This window comes from Schistocerca serialis, chromosome 4, assembly GCF_023864345.2.
Source record: "Schistocerca serialis cubense isolate TAMUIC-IGC-003099 chromosome 4, iqSchSeri2.2, whole genome shotgun sequence".
NCBI lineage: Eukaryota > Metazoa > Arthropoda > Insecta > Orthoptera > Acrididae > Schistocerca > Schistocerca serialis.
This window is the reverse complement of record NC_064641.1, coordinates 266158375-266179545: the sequence shown is the minus strand read 5'-3', so window position 1 is coordinate 266179545 and position 21171 is coordinate 266158375. Positions and strand designations below refer to the sequence as shown.

At 42.1% G+C, this 21171-nt stretch overlaps 1 protein-coding gene across 2 annotated transcripts in view; it reads left to right on the top strand.

The window, feature by feature from the left end:
* Positions 1–4762: 4762 nt before the first annotated feature.
* Positions 4763–21171, top strand: part of LOC126474080 (uncharacterized) — a 98941-nt gene continuing 82532 nt past the window's right edge. The window contains exons 1-2 of one of the 2 annotated variants that reach the window (XM_050101490.1): positions 4810–4852; positions 6322–6414. The gene's annotated coding sequence lies outside the window, so the exon portion shown is untranslated. Of the gene's footprint in view, positions 4853–6321; positions 6415–21171 lie in introns of both variants that reach the window. The other variant, XM_050101489.1, reaches the window with a different exon arrangement.

The following is a 21171-nucleotide window of genomic DNA, read 5'->3' as shown; positions in this document are numbered from 1 at the left end:
CAACTCAAGCGAGCACCATTTCCAGAGGTCTCGGAAGAAATTTGGTGTGACGCTGCAAGTGGTTAACAGCGACCCTGTATTCCAGAACAATATCACCGGTAAGTTTTCGAAGTGTTGCACAACCTAACATGCCCAGCTTTGCAAGCTACAGTTAAGATGGTTGCTACATAAGTGGTGTGGCACCCTGGTGCAAAGAGATTGTCGGGCATGGGCACGCACGTGTTTAACATGTCAAGGGGCGAAACTGGAAGGCATGTGTTCGCACCGATTGGGCAGTTTTCGACACCTGCAGCTACGGTTTCGCTTCTTCGTGTGGATATCGTCGGCCCATTGTAGACATTGTAGACATGACAACAACAACTCTGTTAACAATCATCGATCAGTTTACAAGGTTGTAAACAGTGGCAATACTTATCGATATATCGACAGAGTCATTGGCCAAGGGATCGGTACTCACAAGGTTCTCCAGCTTCGGCCTACCTCATGTTCTTACCGCTGATCACGAAAAAATATTGGAGAGCCAATTATTCAACGAGCTATTGTTGTTACATAGCTGGATCCATCTGCGCACGACAAACTATCGCGTCTCCAGTAACGGCATGGTGGAACGTTTCCATCGCAAACTCGACTTCGCTAATTTGTAGTCCGTCAGAGTGGGTAAAAGCACTTCCTCTCGTTTATTGGGATTACGCACGGCAGTAAACGAGGACACAGTGCTCTCCTGCGCAATTAGTTTATGGCAAACAATAACGGGTTCCAGTGGAATTAATTTTACCAGACTCCATTGTTGTTGTTGCTGTTGTGGTCTTCAGTCCAGAGACTGGTTTTATGCAGCTCGCCATGCCCACACAGCAAACAGCTCTCCATACAGCAAACTAAATCACAGTTTTGTACGCAGCTTGCAAAACAGCTCAGTAATCTTATTAGTAGCGTACAACTAATCAAACGCACCTGACATAATAGAAAAGCAATTTGGGAACTTGTGATAAGGTCTTATGGGAACAAACTGCTGAGGTCATCGGTCCGTAAGCTTGCACACTACTTAATCTAACTTAAACTAACTTAAGCTTAATAGGACACACACACACCCATTCCCAAGGGAGGACTCGAACCTCCGACAAGGGGAGCTACGCGGACCGTGCCAAGACGCCTCAGACCGCGCGGCTACACCGCGCGGCAGTAGAAGAGCAGTCGTGCATAGGGAGTTAGAAATAACGTCCCATTTGTGGCTTCGGGAAGATGCAGTTCGTCCCCCACTTATTTCGTCGAATGGTGGTTCTACATAGTGATAGCAAGGGAAAGCCACACCATGAAAATCGATAAAGACAGAGAACAAGAAACGGTTACCATCGAGAGGCTCGAACCAACATACACTCATGCAGGGAGAAGGATACCCTTACTCAGCTCAGGGGACATCGCTTTCTAAGGAGGTAAAGGGCAAGCCGACGGATAGTTCCGTGGAACAGGTGAAAACAGACATCGAGCTCGACACCTTAGCCACCTGACAGGAGCAACCTACGCCTGCAACCACTGTTTTCGCGAGAACCAGTCGGCAAGTAACGTACAAGTTCCCTCAAATACCGGGAGCGCCTGGCTTTAAAAATTAAGGGGCATGGGACTATGGCGACGTCAAACAGACGATACATCACAAGTGAATAGTGCTATCTATGAAGTTTAAAAGGATTATCTTTGCCGCTGTCTGCATAGTAACTCAGGTTGATTCTTATACAGTTATTCTTAGAAGTGTGTGTTTCGCGAGACAAAAATAAAATAATGATTTGAAGCAACCGTTCCTATTCTCTCAAAGATCCAACAGTGAAATTTTTAGAAGAAATTGAAATATACAAGCACACACGCAATATACGGACAAAATTCGTAACGAACATACCGACTTAAAACAGAAAAATTATGCTGTCAATTTTACTGAAATTTTGGTATACGATACGAGATAAAACAAATTTACGTGGAATGACAACACCAGCGAACATGAGCTAAGAATTTTTTACTACCACACATAATTCCATAGAAGAATAAGCCAGTTATGTAATCATATCACAACGTTGACTTAGCTGTCAAACTTACGAAAAATGTTAAATAAGTCTTAACGAATATTGCTCAGCAACAAATTTCGCTGCAGGAACATTACATACCTACAATTTCATCTGCGCTACACCTACGGTACGCAGCAGTACAGGATATTAGATAGCGACAGCGTTAACGATGTTTTATGGTAGTGAGTACCACGACAGATACACACAAAATTGTTATTAGTTAGAAATAGATACAGATATATGCACTAACAAAAAATGGTTCAAATGGCTCTGAACACTATGGGACTTAACATCTATGGTCATCAGTCCCCTAGAACTTAGAACTAATTAAACCTACCTAATCTAAGGACAGCACAGAACACCCAACCATCACGAGGCAGAGAAAATCCCTGACCCCGCCGGGAATCGAACCCGGGAACCCGGGCGTGGGAAGCGAGAACGCTACCGCACGACCACGAGATGCGGGCATATGCACTAACAATTCCTAATGTTTCACGTAGCTTCATAATGGCCGTGGGCCCGTAATTAGCTTTTATGAAGGATGGGGCCCCTCTACGCCCACACCAACGTGGTGACCAAACCAAAAGTTCTACTGTCACCTCCGTATAACATGTTAGTTTTTGAATGAGGAGTCACAGGATGCGAGCTGTGATGTTATCCATGCGTCTGGGTAAGATTACTCATTAACGTGGTCCATCAGGAGATAGAAAGTGGACGAAAGCGATCGAAGGGTAGCGGTTGGGAGGGCAGAGGAAAAAAATATGTGCCAAGGTAAGCGCCAAGGGAAAAAAACCTCTGTGACAATAGGACGGATAGTAAGGCCAGTAGCGGCTTGCTATCTGCGACAGTGCATACAATGTGTGGTTATGTTAGTGCGAGGTATCGTGCGTCGTTACCTTTGTCGTTGCGGAAGCTCGTTGTGGGGATTGCTGCAGTTGCTGCGTCCCTGTAACAGTTCAAGGTCGTCATACATTAGTGGGCGATCGGTCATAAATCGGCTCACAGACGGTGTAGGGGGTGTGTGTGGCCGATTTGCGTACTGTGTACAATACGGTTTCCCTGCGGTTGCCTGTTTTTCGGCGGGTCGAGCATCTAGGGTTACCAGTAGTAGCTGTGTTGCAGGGGCTCGCCGGTACTGTCGTGTTAGCGTGCTATGGGCCATGGATGTTTAGTTCCTTGCCAATAGTTAATAAAAAGTCTTCGAATATAGCAGCATTTTCTCTTACTACACATGTCATTACAGAAAATATTCTTGTCGTTTTGGCCAGCTTACAGAGGAATCGTCTGCTGTAGCTCCCTATAGGAGTCTACTATGTGTAAGTCTCTTCATCTCTTTTTTTCCTTTACTGAGTTTCGATTCCCCCCGAAGGTGGCGGGCTGGCAGCAGCTTAGTACGCCGCTCTTCAGCCTACAGAATTTTTAAAACATAAGAAGAAGATAATACACAATAAAAGTAGGCGATAAAAACGGTGACATAAATTGTAAAATGGCGGAAAATTGTGAAAGTTAAACATAAAACAAAGGGTTGGCGATGCTAATAAGATACACAGGAAGCAGACAGGGAAAATAGTAGACAGACAATTAAAAAAAAAGAAAAACACGGCGACAGTCTGGTTTCTGACCACAACGCTTCGGAAAAGAGGAACAACACGTAACACTCACTTAAAATACTGCACAAAAAAGTCGGCACGAAGATGACACACCACAGCCAAGTGCAGATGTGGGGAACCTGACAGATGAGGGGGAAAAAAGGGGAGGAGAAGAGGAAAAACGAAGTGTGGTGGGGGTGTCTTATTACTGTTTTCTTCTTTTTTTTCTTTATTTCTTTATTGAGTTTCGATTCCCCCTGAAGGGAGCAAGCTGGCAACAGCTTAGTACGCCGCTCTTGAGCTTACAGAATTTGTTTTAAAAAGATGAAGATAATAAATAATAAAAGTTGGCGATAAAATCGGTGACTTAAATGTAAAATGGAGGAAAATTGTGGAACTTAAAACCTAAAACAAAGGGTTGATAATGCTAATAAAATACACAGGAAGCAGAAAAAATAATAGACAGACAATTAAAAAACACGCCGACAGTCTGGTTTCTGTTCGCAAGAGATACAAAATTCACACCCAGTCTTATTATTGCAACCTCTGTTCCTTTAATCCTGTTAACTGCATTTCATCTTACGAGTATAATGCCTTTTCAAGACACTACCTGCCCCCTTCAGCTAACCTTTGAATTCCTTCTCCGTCCCTGTTAGAATTACGGTGTCAACTGTTGCCCGGCAACAAGTTCTATTGCTGAGACATTCCATATCGACAATTTCGTCTGCGCTTGTTATTATTATTCTCCCCGAACTTAAAACCCTTTCAAGTATCCTTCTCAGTTTCCTTTACTGCATGGCCAATTTAAAAATTGAACAACAGGGACTAAACGCTACAACCCTGTCTCACTCCCTCCTCAACTACTACTTTCGTTTCATGTCGTTCAGTTTTCTTTCTGTCCCTTTTGTACATAACTTCAGAATTTCACCGAGTATACTCCATTCGATATTGCCGCATCATTAGCAGAAGTATAGCAGGGTGTCTTATTTCTTATACGGTGGAGTGTTGGAACGTGGCCGATCTGTCCGCGGCGTTAATTGAATGTGCGGCCGGCGTGTGCTATTGGCCGCTGCGTTCGGCGTCCATCCGGCAGCTGGCGCAGCGGTCGCGGTCAGTGAGTATGAGGCTCCAGCGACAGACGGGCCAGTCCCGGCTCCCTCCTGCGTGCAGCGGGAAGAGGCTGCGCGCCGGTTTGACACCCGCTCTCCAAAGGTAGGACCGAGCAGCGCTGCCGCGAAGCTGATTCGACACACAGTGAAGGACCTCCAATCGTACGGCTCATGTAGCGCGGGTCCAGAACTGTCAGGGGCGGCCTCGAAAACCACTGCCAAGTTTTTAGCCCTACGATTGCAGTAACTTATGAAACAGGGCATTTCTTACTTAATTTGGCATGTAACTTGCCACTGTAGGTCTAATAATTGTAATTAACTAATAGCTAACCTATAAATCATGATTTATTTTGAATAAAATGTATAGTAGTAAACTTTACGACGGTTTAGTAGCAACGTAACATTTTTCTCCTCCAAGTGTTCTAGGGTTAAGGGAAAAAGTGAAAATAGTAACACTGTTTAAGACTGTGTGTCCATAATTCCACTAATACTGGAAAATAATAGAGCATTGGCATAAAACTGTGTGTACTTTCAGGAAATTTTTGAGAACGCATTTGTCGTATTCCTACATTATTCAACCACGTATTACATATTACAAATTTGAAAACTAATTTCATTTACGTCTTACGAACTTTAACTACACTACTGCACAAAGATTGTTTTACGTCGTTACCAAAGCACGCCTAAAAATGATTTGTTTTTACACCCTCGCACCAAACTCGTGGACTACGAAGCCAATAAATCTGACAATCATGTTGATGAAGGTTTCTCGGGTATTCAGCCGGGTGGTAGCGTTGATATTTCGCGACGTTTCGGGAAGTGTCATACTACCCATCTTCTGACAATCATAACTCGCTTTAGTTAAGGCTGATGATAATACAGCTCCCCTATTGCTGTTTTTATGATCCTGCCTTACCTTCCTATCATTAATTTTAAGAAGCGTGTCTCTACTACACTATATTTTTATACAATGTTTCAACGCTTTTCTGTGAAGTACAAATGGATACTTCTATGTTTAATCCGTTCAGAGACGCGAGTGTGCTCATTCTCAGTGTTAAGGCTTCCAGTTCCCATGGCTCTTCCAACTGGTGACGCGCAATGTTTTGTAACACAGTCTTGTGGAGCGTGTCTAGAAATTTTGTACTTCCGACAGGTCTAAACTTAATACGTTTATCACAAAAGGCATTATACTATGTAACGTGAGCTCTATGGATACAGGTTAGTGGCCTGAAGCGGTGGTCAATTGTCAGTTATGCTTGCCGTCAGTTCGATCGATGTAAAAGACTTGAAACTCCATACTCTTCCCATTTACTGAATACATAAAAAATTTCGGTCAAAAAGCTCTTGTCACTTGGCCAGTCTGAGTATGTAAGCAGCCAGAGTTAAGTTCTGGCCCAAATGACTTATTGCAGTTTCTTCTGAGGAGCTTTATTATTATTAGTCATAAAACCCAAGCTAGTGCTTAAATTAGTGACATTATCTTCATATTTTGTATGGAAGTAAAAGAATGAATTTTAAAAAATACGAGTAAACATTTTTCACTAGAGGTCGTATTATTTATCATTTTTGCAGGCCCACAGTAACTTTAGACTGCCCCTAGTTCCAACAAAATAAGTCTGTTTGACGGCCGATTTACCTCTACAGCCAACACCACTAACTAATCAGGTACTTAACGAACGTTCGACAAAAATATCCACATCTGTTAAAGTTGTGCCGGCCGTAGTGGCCGATCGGTTCTAAGCGCTACAGTCTGGAACCGCGCGACCGCCACGGTCGCAGGTTCGAGTCCTTCCTTGGACATGGATGTGTGTGCTGTCCTTAGGTTAGTTAGGTTTAAGTAGTTCTAAGTTCTAGGGGACTGATGACCACAGCAATTAAGTCCCATAGTGCTCAGAGACATTTTTTTGTTAAAGTTGTACAAGCAATCCTTTAATAGGTGTGCAGCGTAGAGTATTTAACGAATAATAATTATTCTCACACTTTACCCAACACTCCTTGTAATCTGGTTTGCACATTACTGTTTTCGTCTGCCTCACATTTTTTCCCCTTTGTTGATCATTCTATCGCCAAAATAACTATGCTTGTATGCCGTACCAGATGTCATACTAATTAATTCTTGTAAGTATTTTCCATAGGCTTCTTTCCTCCATTACTATTTTAATTTACTTTTCATTTCGTATGTTATCTGTACTATTAATTTTTGAAATCGTTTCGTAGCATCTAGTATCACAACCTTCCAGATTCTCATAACCTTTGTTCCATTTGCTTAGGGATATGGTGTCTTTTACTGCAAGAACTTATTAATTAATTACGTATCATTACTTAATTACATAAGGGCTATTTTATGGAAATCCTTCTCCACGACAGGCATAAAAACTATAGTGCAATCATTGATTCGGCAATTCTGTATTACCTTGTTTTCTCATCTTCCACAGCTCTCATTCTCACTTATGTTTTTGGCCCAGTAAGTGCTTCAAACAGTTACCACTGTCTGATTTTACTGAGTGCGGTACTTTGTATTTTCTATTTGCAATTTCTCTTTTTCTCTGATATGAGCAGAAATCTGAGGTGGTTATTTCTTTTCCGTTCTGTTTCTACATTTTAATTTAATGTATGTCTTGTGATGAATTTTCTGAACCTATAACAGCTTTGGGATGAAGCTAGAGGCTATAAATATTCTTCTTTGTAAACACGATGTTGTCGTTCCAGAAAAGAAAAGCACTGCTGAAGGAGAAGATGAAGAAGAAGAAGAAGAAGAAGAAGATGAAGAAAAGGAACAAAATTATCCATTAATCTTCAACGCTCTTCTCTATTTCGATAGTTGGTGACTATTGTCCACATAGGTTTCTAGTCAACATCCTTTAAAATTTGTCGTTGGTAATAACGCAGTTTGTTCTACAAGCAACAAGACGTACCAAGAAAACAATCATATAAATTCTTCAGCTTGAGCTGGTCTTTGATTGGATGGATCGGATGAAATTGTGAAATATAACAATCATTATGCTCGTCATGCAACATCTCTGGAAACAAAGTACCTGTGGGTTTTTGATTTTCCCAGCTTTCATAATTTACTAATGGAACTGAACTACTAGTAAAATATTTAGACTTTTGCGCTATACTTTCATTAGACACAGTTCCGGCTGTTAAACACTCGTTAGGTATGGTTTTTTCCTGTCTTACACAAGGGAATGAAGTATTTCAAGTCACTGGCATGAATTAGAAAGTTATATTCTGACGTGAATGAAAACCACAGCTTGGAAGGTAACTGCGGAATGGAGAAAGATTAAAATAAAACTGCGGAAGATAAGAGTTCAAGTTTTCCTAGAAACTCACTATAATGAGTTACTTGTAACCAATGTATTCATTCTCATCTTATCACCCTTGAATATCCTTCCGAGAAATTTAAGAACATTATTTTTGAAAATTTGTTAGTGCAAGTTCTAGTATACGAAATAAATATCATCGTCTACGATTCTCAGAACGGAGAGTGTGTTTTCTTGAATCCGTTACAATATTACGTCAGGTGCTTTAGCAGTCAGTCATGCTTCTACGATGTGGCTTCTACGTCTCTAATTGGTGCTCCGTGTACTGTTGATCTATTGCAAAACTACGTGTTCGGTTTTATAGTTTAAGTAGCTTGTCTCGCCGATTTAAAGAAACGATTACGTTTACCCCACTTAACGGCTAACGTAGCGTTGTTCCACGTCGTAATGTAGATGGAGATAATGATATTTACTAATAAGGCGAGACGCGTCGCTCTGCCTGGTGTTCTGTAAACTAAGGCCTCGTAAGCAGCCTACAGAGACGAGACAGACGTCCGTCCTACATTTGAATACAGCACTGAGAGGTACATAAGTACTGAATACAACTTCTCTACCTGACTGCAGAACACATAGGCAGCTCCTGACTGAGAACCGATCTTTATTATTGGGAAATATTCAGGGTGTCCCAGAAGTCTTTCCCTGGCTAAAAATATGCACAAGGCACAAAATGACGCATAGACAAATATCTTTTATTTTGAATCGCAGGTAACATGTTTAAGTTTTGCACACACACACACACACACACACACACACACTTAATAAATTTTGACTACTGCTTGGTAAACCTGGTTCTTGACATAACTCCAAAGGAAGAAATCAAGTGGTTTTATATCCGGTGATCGCGGAAGCCAGTTTCTGGGACCGTCACGCCCCATCCATGTCCCAGGAAATTTTGTATTAAATAGGTTGAAAATTTCTCTGAGCACTATGGGACTTAACTGCTGTGTTCATCAGTCCCCTAGAACTTAGAAGTACTTAAACCTAACTAACCTAAGGACATCACACACGTCCATGCCCGAGGCAGGATTCGAACCTGCGACTGCAGCGGTCGCGCATTTCCAGACTGTAGCGCTTAGAACCGCTCAGCCACTCCGGCCGGTTATTACAATAGGGACGAACATATAACACCCAATAAGATGGCGCACCATCTTGTTGGAAAATTAAGTCCGGAATGTCCCGAACATGTGGCACAATAAATCACTGAAATATATCGAGATAGGAATTGGTTGCGATTGCCGTTTCACTGAACAAAACAGATCCGATGATTTTATTGTGCGTAAGACCGCACAACACGTTCAGCTTACGGCTCTCTATGACGATCTCAAATAACAGAGTGGGCATTCTCGGACGCGCAAATCCTAGCATTGTGTCGGCTGACCGTTCAAATAAAATGTGTCCTCGTCTTAGAAAAGGACACGTTTCAGATACTCGACATCTCCTACTCAGTCCGCAGAGCAACGGTAAAGTCGTAACAAGCACTGTAATCCGTTGTTTGGAGGGACTGCACGATGGACTTTATACGTTTTCACGCAGGGAAAAGTTGTTCATGTACGATACTGTACACTGATGTCTTCGGGATCTGCAACTCACGCGAGGCACTGCGGGCTGACCTCTTGGGATGCTTCATAAAGGCGACTCTGAATGTCTGAATTGTCCGCGCGCTAGATCCACGTTGCCTCTTCTAGGGAGATCACAGACGCTTCCTGCTTCCTTAAACTTCTCGAACCACATCTTGATGCTTTTAATTTTTGGTGCCTGTCTGTGGTACGCCATCTATATTTTTCTCTGAATTGTTTTTAGTGACTTTCTCTCGTGATGCAAGAGGACAACCTGGGCTTTCTCCTGGTTTGGGTAAACGTTGTTTGCATATGGTCCCCGATTTCGCTGTTATGTCACAGGGCGCTATATTAAACAAAATAACAGTAAGAATGTATGGGCATAAAAACTTGAATATACCACATGCAATTCAAGATAAAATGTTTTGGTCTATATGTCATATTTTATGACTTACGAATGTTTAAGTCAGGGAAGACCCGATAGTGACGAAGTAGTTACCATTCAACAGCAAACAACAGTATTTGTCAAACTGGAAGGAAATGCCTGTTTAGTTTAGTAATGTCATGCTCCGTAGATCATTTTCACTATTACTTTATCGATATGATGTGGAACAACTCAGATTACAGGATATATATATATGCACACACACATGAATAGTGATTAATATTACTGAAATCTTTGGTTCTACACATGCAACTACATTTAGAGGTACAATTTTTTTTACGAGTTTTGGAAGAGAAAGTCGTCCATGGAGTAAAAGTAGCTGTCCAAAGGAATTGACTTTAAGCTAGATTTAAAACTTGATCTGCTACCTGCCAGACACTTTGTGTTGTTTGGCAAATGAGCAAATATTTTTGTTGCTGAATAATGTACTCCTTTTTGAGCAACTGACAGCTTCAATAACGGATAGTAAAGGTCATTTTTTCCTCTAGTGTTGTAGGTATGAACATCACTGTTCTTCGCGAATTGAGATGGATTATTTATAACGATTTTCATTAGCGAATATATGTACTCTGATGGTTCAGTTAAAATACCTAACGCCTTGAATAGATGCCTACCTGACGTTCTTGGGTGAACATCACTACTTGTGCTCACTGCTCTCTTTTGTGCAATCAGTACTTTATGTGTAAGTGGTGAGTTAGCCCAAAAATACTATTCCACAAGAGATTATTAAGTGGAAATATGCATAGTACGTTAGGAGGCTGATCTGTTTATCACCAAGACTAGCGATTATACGAAGAGCAAAACAAGCTGAATTTGTTTGAGAAGCTCAGTAATATGCTTCTTCCAGTTCAAGTTGTCATCAATGTGAACACCCAAAAATTTGGAGAAATCTACACTGTTAACTGAGCCCTATTCATATGCTACATGAATTGCCGGTATGACTCTATTCGTTGTACAGAACTGGATGTAGTGAGTTTTCTCAAAATTAAAGGAGAGTCCATTTTCTGAGAACCACTTAATATTTCTTTGAAAGACATCCTTAACAATATATTCAGCGGCTTTTTCTGGAATGGGATTTATTATAGCACTCGTGTCATCTGGAAAAATTACTAATTCTGCTTGTTGAACAGGAAGTGAGAGGTCATTTGCATGAATGAGGAACAGCAGAGGACCCAAAATTGAACCCTGTGGGACTCCCTTTGTGATAGCTCCACATTCACTAGAATTTACCACCCTCCCAACATTATTTGAGTTATTCAACACAACGTTTTGCTTTCTGTTCGTTAAGTATGATTCAAACCAGCTGTGTGTGTAGCCTTCAATTCAATAAAACCTGAGTTTTTCTAAGAGTGTGACATGATCCACACAGTCAAATGCCTTGGAAAGATGACAAAAAATAGCAACAAACGATAATTTGTTATTTAGGGCTTGTACTGTTTGATGGGTAAATGTGTAGATAGCATTGTCAGTCGAGTAAGCCTTCCAGAATCCGAACTGTGACATGCTGAGTAAATTATTTTCAATTAAATGTGAGACTTCTGTTGAATATATAACTTTTCGAATATTTTAGAAAATGAAGTCAGCAATGAGACTGGTCTACAATTATTTAAGTCACTCTTGTCCCGTTTCTTATGAAGAGGTTTGACAATTACGTATTTCAATCTGTCTGGAAAAATTCCCTGTGTCAGCGAACCATTACATATATCACTAAGGACTCCACTTATTAAATTAGAACACCACTTCTAAATTCTGTTAGAGACTCCATCAACACCACATGAGCTGTTGTTTTTCAGTATATTTATAATTTCCTTAATTTCAGGGGGGGATGTTGGTGCCATTTCTAAAGGTCTAAAGCCCTGGGAATGACATTTTTAACATATTTTTTTGCTTCTTCAACTGAACCCTTTAATCCTATTTTTGCTGCTCCATTCAGAAAGTGATTGTTAAAAATAGTTACAACTTGTGAATTATCACTCACGTCATCATTTCTCTTCAATGCTATAGTATGCTGTACACTGTCAGGCTGCCCCGTCTCCTGTTTGTCAATATTCCATATAGTATTAATATTATTATCCGCATTATTAATTTCTGTCAGAACACATAAGCTTCTCGACTTCTTAATGACTTTCCTTGAAATATTACAGTATCTTTTGTAGTTAGTAAGTAACGTCGGATCCTGCCTTATTCTGGCCTCTACGTACGAGTATATTTCCCTTTTCCTATTACACGATATCTTAATTCCCTTAGTAATCCATGACTTACTTGATTTTGTACTGGATTTTTTGGGTAACGTTTCAGGAGAGCAACTCTCAAACATTAAGACAAATTTACAATGGAAGAAACAGAATTTGGCATCAGCATCATTTTCTGTGTATACTTCATCCCATTGTACGTCTTCTAATGTATACTGTATACTGTTCGCATCAGTAAGCATCCCTGCCTTGTATGAACCTATTTACCTCCATCTTACAACTGTAAGGTACTATCTCTGAGACCAATAGGTTTAAATGCGTTCCTAAATACCACCACTTTTAAATGAAACACTGAAGTCAATTTTCAGGCTAAATATAGAGCAGAGGTTTCACAAGGCAAATAAAATGGCTTAAGTACTAAATAACAATGTTATTGAAATTGTGCAGGATGTACGAAAAATCACAAGTCAGGTACCCTATTTGCGTCTGCGCCATATATTTTCTGCTGTTAATCAGCCAGTTCTAACGAGTAATGCTGTCATAGAACTTAGCAACGGGAAAGCTCTTGTCCTCAGCGGCCAGCCAGCTAGCGTATCCAGACAGTTTTACTTGGGGGAGACGAGAGAAAGAGTTTGGTAACGGAATAACGGCTGTTTACTAAAGAATAAATCAACGAAAATACATATGAAGAACTTCACTTACGTGCTTCATTATGTGGTACAAGTCTTTAATTTGAATACCAATCCGTCGGTATCTATGTACGACGTATCTGATTCGTGACAATATTCTGAGAGTGCGTGTAGACTGCAATGGTGTTTTTATGGCGTTAATGGTGATAACAGGCGAAATACAGTTTCAGCATGTGCCTGATTCTTTTCGAATAGCGTCAAGAGAGCGGCTCATCTTAAGTCATCTGTCACTTGTTCTCATTCCAGGAGACACTGGAGGTGTTTCGTATGTGACGCAGCACATTTCATTAAAGTCTGATGATCAGCAGTGATGCTACCGTCTTCTCTTGTGCATCACATATTAGGGTGACTTTTTTTTCAGTCTACATGTTCCGAATCTGCTGGTTCTGCGTCAAGCACCACGGAACAACCCACTCCAACGGCTTCCGCTACGGAAACATCACGTAGGCTCGTATCTGTACCATGCAGGCAGAGCTGTAACTTTTATGTCGATCTTAGTAGCTTCCACTGTTACTAATGAAACAGCCTACATTACACTTGTCCGTTCTCTCCTGGAGTAACCGTGCTTACCACATAGCATTAACGGAGGACATCAAACATGTAAAACTGAACTGAAATTACAATTAAATCAAGATCCTAAGCTGCCGACAGGAGTTTATATACATCAACTGGGACAGTTGAAAACGTATGGCCCGACCGGGACTCGAACCCTGGATCTCCTTCTTCCATGGCAGACGCTCTATCCATCTTTTTTTTTTTTTTTTTTTTTTTTAATTGTTCTGTAATGTTCGTAGCGTTTGTTCTGGGCTGACGTCATAGGACATATGTTCAAGTTCGTCGTTCATTTCTATGCTTAGCTTTTTTTTATTATAGAGGGCCAGCGCCTCTCTGACCGAACACGGTGAGCTACCGTGCCGGCATCCACCCGAACCACCGAGGGCACAGAGTATAGTGCGACTGCAGGGATTTATCCCTTGCACGCTCCCCGTGAGACACCCATTCCCAACTTAATGTCCACACACTACATTCGTAGTGCCCTTGCCCATAACACTCATTACTTGCAGCAGACAATCTTACCGAGTCCTGTAAGAGCTCGGGTAATGCGTGTGCATCCGCTCAAGTCAATGGCCGGTTAACCTTAGCTATATGAAGATGGTATCTATTCTTTCGGACATGTCCGAAAGAAAAGATACCATCTTCACAGAGCAGAAATAAGGTTAGCTCATTTTGTACAAGGAGTCCTCAAAGTCCTGTTGCCATTTTAAAAACTCATAACTAGGAATCTATTAGAATGAACCGTTTTGGGTTATTGTAAAAGGTTACCAGCTCCCAGGTTTTCTTTTTGTGCCTCAATTTTTGTGCCCTACACGTCTTTCGTAGAACTAAAAGATATTATACTCAGGTGACGAAAGTCATTGGATAGGGATATTCACGTATACAGATCGCAGTGGCATCGCGTACACAAGGTTTAAAAGGGCATTGTAATAGCGAGGCTGTAATCGGTACTCAGGCGAGTCATGTGAAAAGGTGTCCAACATAATTATGGCGCACGACGGGAATTAAGACTTTGTAGCTACATGTATGGGACATTCTATTTCGGTGATCGTTAGGTAGTCCAGCATTATGAGATCCACAATGTTAAGTGTGTGTCGAGTATACCAAATTTACCTCTCACCTCGGACAACGCAGTGGCTGACGGCCTACTCTGAACGACTGAGAGCAGCGGGTTTTGCATTCAGTTGTCTGTGCTAACAGACAAGTAAAATGCGTGAAATCACTCCAGAAATCAATACCGGCTGCACAACGAACGTATGCCAGGACACTACTGCGAGATTTGGTGTTAATGGGCTATGGCAACAACGACGCACGCGAGAGCCTATGCTAACCGCACATCACCTGTATCGCCTCTCCTAAGCTCGTGACTATATTGGTTGGAGCCCAAAGGACTGGAAAACAGTGGCCTGGTCAGATGAGTCCCGATATCAGTTGGTAAAAGATGACGGTAGGATTCCAGTGTGGCGCAGAAACCACGAAGTCATCGTTCCAAGTTGTCAAAACACTGTGCAAGCTGGTGGCGGCTCCACAGTGGCGTGGGCAGTGTTTTCATGGAATGAACTGGGTCCTCTGCTCTAGCTGAACCGATCGTTGAAGTAGTTATGTTCGACTACTTGAAAACCATTTGCAGCCCTTCAAGGACTTCATGTTGCCAAACAACAATGGAATTTTTATGGATGACAACCGTCATGTCACGGGGTCGCAGTTGTTCGCGACTGGTTTGAAGAACATTCTGCACAATTCGAGCGCCGGATTTGGCCACCCAGAACTCACGACATGAGTCCCATTGAACATTTATGGGACATAATCGGGAGGTGACTGCGTGCACATAACCCTGAACCGGCGACACTTTCGAAATTACGTACGGCTATAGAGGCAACGTGGATCAATATATCTGGCTGAGTCCATGCTACGTCGAGTTGATGCACTATGCCGCGCAAAAGGAGGTCCGACACGATCTTAGAAGATATCCCACGACTTTTGTCACTGCAGTGTAGTGTAGTGTTCTACTCATGTTCAGTCTGCATTAGAGCTTCAGCAGTTCTGCTTCTTATTTAATTCGTGTTGATGAGTATCAATGTCATTGACTGGTGTTGTGTGGAAGCGATCTTTCACGCAACCAAACAGAAGTCTAATGGCGTGGCGCTGAGAGAGGGCGTGGACAATGTGATGCACGAGAAACTTGACTTCTGGCGACTGCGTTGAAATACTGCTTGTACGCTGACAATATGTGCTTGAAACACAATGGAACGTCCACCCCTGGAAGGTCTTTCAAATTTCCACTCTCCTTTTAGTTTACGAACCACTTCATTACACTTCATTCTGTGCGTAGTGACGTGCTACAATGGCGTTGATAACTGTGCAGTATCGTTATGACAGATTTGGATTCTGCATAGTAAATGGCGCATTGTGTCTTGTCCTCACTCCAAGTCAGATGTGCAACAAAGGGCAAAGGCAAAAAGAACTTTAAGGACCACTAAGCGTTTTACAACAGACTCCCTACCCTAATAGTTTTACAAGTGAATAAAACAAAGACAGTTTTCGTTGCGCTGAAACTTTATCTCGAAATTTCTATTACCAATATTCTCCTCCTACGGCCAAAATTTTTTGCCTACAACGTAGATAGGGAGGAATGATGATCATGTTGAGAAAAAGAGAAATTAGAACTCCTAAAGAATTTAGTTCGATTTTCCGACGTTTTGTTCTAGAGTGGAAGGGCAGAAAAAGTCTCAAAGCGGTTCTGTCGAACCATCAAGTTTGAATAACAGAGCAGTGTGGTAGATGTGTGCAGATGCAGCTGCCTTCTAGGCCAGCAATAGTTTGTAACGTTGTGATTACACCAACGGCTTATGTGGTGGGCAGTTGCTTTGGGGTTCAGCTGGTCATGTGAGTGTTGTAAGTGAGAGGAGTCATTGTGCCCTCATGACCTAAAAAGCTGGACCGGTTCAACCTCTGTCCAGCCGTTGCGCGTCCAGGTGCCGGTGCGGCACATGTGAGCAGAGAATAAAAAGTCCGCTCACGACTCGGCAGTACTCGTTCATTCATCAGCCTTGCTGCTTGCGTAATAACAAACAACTGCTTCGGCCCGCAGCTCAAATCTACGTGCGCCTAAGGCGGCCGTCTGTAATGGACACTGTTCGTTTTCTGGCAACACTGTAACACTCTGCTAACATTCCGTAATCTCACTGGTGGAAATTTCCATAGGCTGCACCTCAGATTAGAGTGTTTTTTTCTTCTCTTAATGTCTTCGAAATTACTGTAGATCTCGAAATGTGGAAAAGGGAGGGAGGGGCGGGGAATGACGCAAAAAGACCAAAATAAGACAGATTCGGCATAGTTGCCTGTCACTAGCTGAGTGTTCTGCAAGAATATTCATCAACCAGTTTGCGTAAGTTTTATATTATTATTTTAGTCGCATATTGTTTATATCAGTTTTGATCTTAATTTACATACATGTTGATAAATATGATGGAACTGCAAACATACCATCTTCTCAGAAATTCATCGATGGAGTATGTTATCAAGCATAAATGACTTTAGTTCGTTTTTAAAACTTTTTCTACCAGCACCTTTAATTCACAAGGGAGTTGGTCAAATATTTTTGTGACTCACCACTTTGTTCTTTTTTTCTGAGAATAATTGAGGCTATTTTAGTTCCCAGTATTTGATTTATGAATGTTATTGTCATTTTCCAATTGCGCTGATTCTTCACAGCAAATTGAAAAGAGTCATAGTGCTGCAAAGTATTGGGGCCATGTTACCCTGGGAACAATCAAGATGGTTTAAGGACAAGGGTCGACCATTGATATCAAAGGTCAGTTTTCTCCGCTCTCAGGCAATTGTGCTTATCTTCAAGGCCACTAGTCAATATTCTTCGTGGGACAAGGTGTCCATGTTCTGCAGAAGTTAGCCAATTGCCCGTATCACTTTCATTAATGACCTGCCATAATTTATTAACCAGTTATTCAAATAGACGTATATCATCATGACTGGTTCTTTCTACCACCTTTACTTAACACCCAATTATAATGACTTATCACCCAAAAATAATGAATCTCCCCCACCAGCCCCATTGTACTACTAACCATAAGACTGATTCATCAGATGTGTTCCGTCTGCCCTAGTGGATGGCTCATGATGAACCATCAGGCAGACTCTTCATTGTGTTGTCATGTACCTGAAAATTTTAGCCAGTTTCGTTTCTTTTAGCAATTTGCAGCAGAATATTATGCCCAATGGGATTTCTGCGATGTATGACTGTCTTCTTCCATTGCTGTCGACAGTTTTGTTACAGTACTCCTTATTTTACAAATTGCCCATTTTTCTATATCATAAATATATGTTTAACAGTTACTACACAGCATTATTTGAACAAATACATTTCTAAACTACTGACAGCTGACTATAGTCTTTGAAATTAATGATTAACATCGATTCGATGTGTACTAACCTCATGCATAGATGTGTGTTAAAAATGGCCCATACACCATAAGGTCGCCTAAGAAGTGTCTGATACTAAGACGTTACTATAGACTTGTAAATAACGATGGAAATTATGAACTTTTCTGCAGGCTGCGGTGGTCTCGCGGTTCTAGGCGCGCAGTCCAGAACCGCGCGACTGCTACGGTCGCAGGTTCGAATCCGGCCTCGGGCATGGATGTGTGTGATGTCCTTAGGTTAGTTAGGTTTAAGTAGTTCTAAGTTCTAGGGGACTGATGACCACAGCTGTTAAGTCCCATAGTGCTCAGAGCCATATGAATTTTTCTAGTCATGCCACAAATGTGATAAATCACTTTTACCACTAGGATAGGAAGTGAGGAGGAGGGACTCACTATTTAGTGAGTCCTTTATTACATAGTGCAAATTTACATTATGGTTCACTATGGGGTGGGAAGGGTGCACAGCTTTTATTACGCTGACCTTTGTCCCCAGTGGCCGGTGACTGAAGTGGAGAGAATGGGCACGATACGCACCACCGAAGGCTTCCACCAGACATGCCTGTTGAAGCAGAGAACACTTTGCTCGACATTGATACCCACCCACCAGCAAGATAAGACTTTCTTCTGTGCTACATGTTCCACCGCCACTACAGCTCCCACGATGTGGTGTGCCAGCTTACATTGCCACATCCCACCAAAGTCGGCTGCAGATTAAGTCTCTAAAATAATTCTCTTAGCATGTCCACTGGTAACATCGCGCTGGTTGAGCGGAGGGGGGAGGGGAGGGGGGTGATGAGTGATGGAAGGCTTCCCACACAGGATTGTGGTGGATGGAGCAATGAATCCGTTGTGCCCATACCAGCCTGCATCATGAGGCGTGTCGCTGCTTGCTGTGGAGCCCTCTGCAGAGATTAAGACGTGTTTAATGAACATTGTATCGCTGTAGGTTCTTTAAATCCAACAATTGCATAATTACTTACATTGACCTGACAGTTTTTGTAACAAGACCAATCAGCAGCCATTTTTACGCCCCTGTAGTATATTTAAACGATTAGTTACGGTTATGCCAATATCATTGCTGTAGAGATCGTCAGTCCTCTGCAGGTCTTCCTGTGAACTGCTACAGCTCGCTGGCCTTGCAATTTTCCTATAGAGAACGGCAACCTGTCAACATCTAAATTCAAGTATCGATTGCTTTTGATGCTCATCCAACTACCTGCTTTGTTAGTGAAGAAGTAGGAACTCTTTTATAAACATAAGCAACTTCTGCTCGGACGAGAAAGCATTAAGAGCACGGTTGATACGTATATTTAACCTTTAAGCAACTGCTATCATTGTAGTGTCTATCTACTACGATATCTAATCAAAAATAAGTGAGTGACGGATAATAATAGTATCAATATTGTAGCCATCAGAGATCCATGCTGACCTACTTAAGAGTTGTCAGGTGCATTTTCACGTCTATTTCGGCGGATATTTGCAACTGGTAGCTGCAGTCAGATCAAACAAATACTGACCATCACATCTTTAATGCATGTATTGTTCTTCATTTCAAACAAAACTGGTATCATTTGACATTCGTTTATCGGTACGTATTAACAAGGAACTGCTTACGTATACTCCAAAATCCCATTGTAGATTAGAGTCTTTAGTATGCAAATAAGGTCTGACTAAACCATCATGTAGAACCGATAGAGGTACTCAAAGTACCCTCCGCCACACACCGTCAGGTGGCTTGCGGAGTATGGATGTAGATGTAGACGTAGATGCATAACACAGGTATCCTTGATTCCATGTTCCACAAAGCTTCTCCCAAACGGTGTGTGGTGTAATTTCTCCTTGTGATAATTTCGTGAGCCGTACCTTAGGAAGTAATATACGCCGCCCGGAACATAATCTCTGGGATTTTTTAACAGTGAAACCTCTCCGCGATACACAACGCCAGTCTCGCATTATATTCCACAGAAGTCGTACCGACTAAAAGAGATAGTGTCATCCCTCACCCGATCTATTAATCTGTCCTGGTAAGTGTTCTTTGCTGATGAATAATATTTCAAAATCAGTCAAACATATGTTCTGTGAGCTACTTCTTTCGTTGATGGATTAATCCTTCTTGAAGATTGCTCTCAACCTGATACTCGCCTGTGGCTTATGTAGTCACTACTCTTTGTCACTCCTAGGTATTTTTTGTAGGAGTTATTGTTCTAAGCAGTTGTGTAATAAAACAGTACGTACATACTCCGCAAGGCACCCTATGGTGCGTCGCGGAGAGTATCCTGTACCAATACTAGTCATTTCCTTTCCTGTTCAACTTACAAACAGAGCGATAGGAAAAGATTGTCTACATGCCTCCAAACAAACCCTGATATTTCGTATCTTCGTGGTCTTTACGCGAAATGAATGTAGGTGGCAGTAGAATCGTTCTTCAGTCAGAACCAGATTCCGGTTCCCTAAATTTTCACAATAGTTACCTCGAAAAGAACGTCACTTTCCCTCCAGGGATTCCCATTTGAGTTCCCGAAATACACTCCTGGAATTGGAAAAAAGAACACATTGACACCGGTGTGTCAGACCCACCATACTTGCTACGGACACTGCGAGAGGGCTGTACAAGCAATGATCACACGCACGGCACAGCGGACACACCAGGAACCGCGGTGTTGGCCGTCGAATGGCGCTAGCTGCGCAGCATTTGTGCACCGCCGCCGTCAGTGTCAGCCAGTTTGCCGTGGCATACGGAGCTCCATCGCAGTCTTTCACACTGGTAGAATGCCGCGACAGCGTGGACGTGAACCGTATGTGCAGTTGACGGACTTTGAGCGAGGGCGTATAGTGGGCATGCGGGAGGCCGGGTGGACGTACTGGCGAATTGCTCAACACGTGGGGCGTGAGGTCTCCACAGTACATCGATGTTGTCGCCAGTGGTCGGCGGAAGGTTATGAAAGGTCCCCATTGAACAATTATACATGACTGTGCTTAAACTGACACACAATATTTTGTTAGCGCAACGCAATCTGACTTTCAAAATTCCTACAAAAGAATGGCCCTAACTAACATTAAACTATACCTTTCACAAATCACTTACCTCACAAAAATCTTCGCTGCTCAAGCTACTGCAATACGCAGTACCGTAGGGGACCGCACCGCCACTTCCCAGCAAATTAGGGACACTGTTGCTCCTGGGGTATCGGCGAGGACCATTCGCAACCGTCTCCATGAAGCT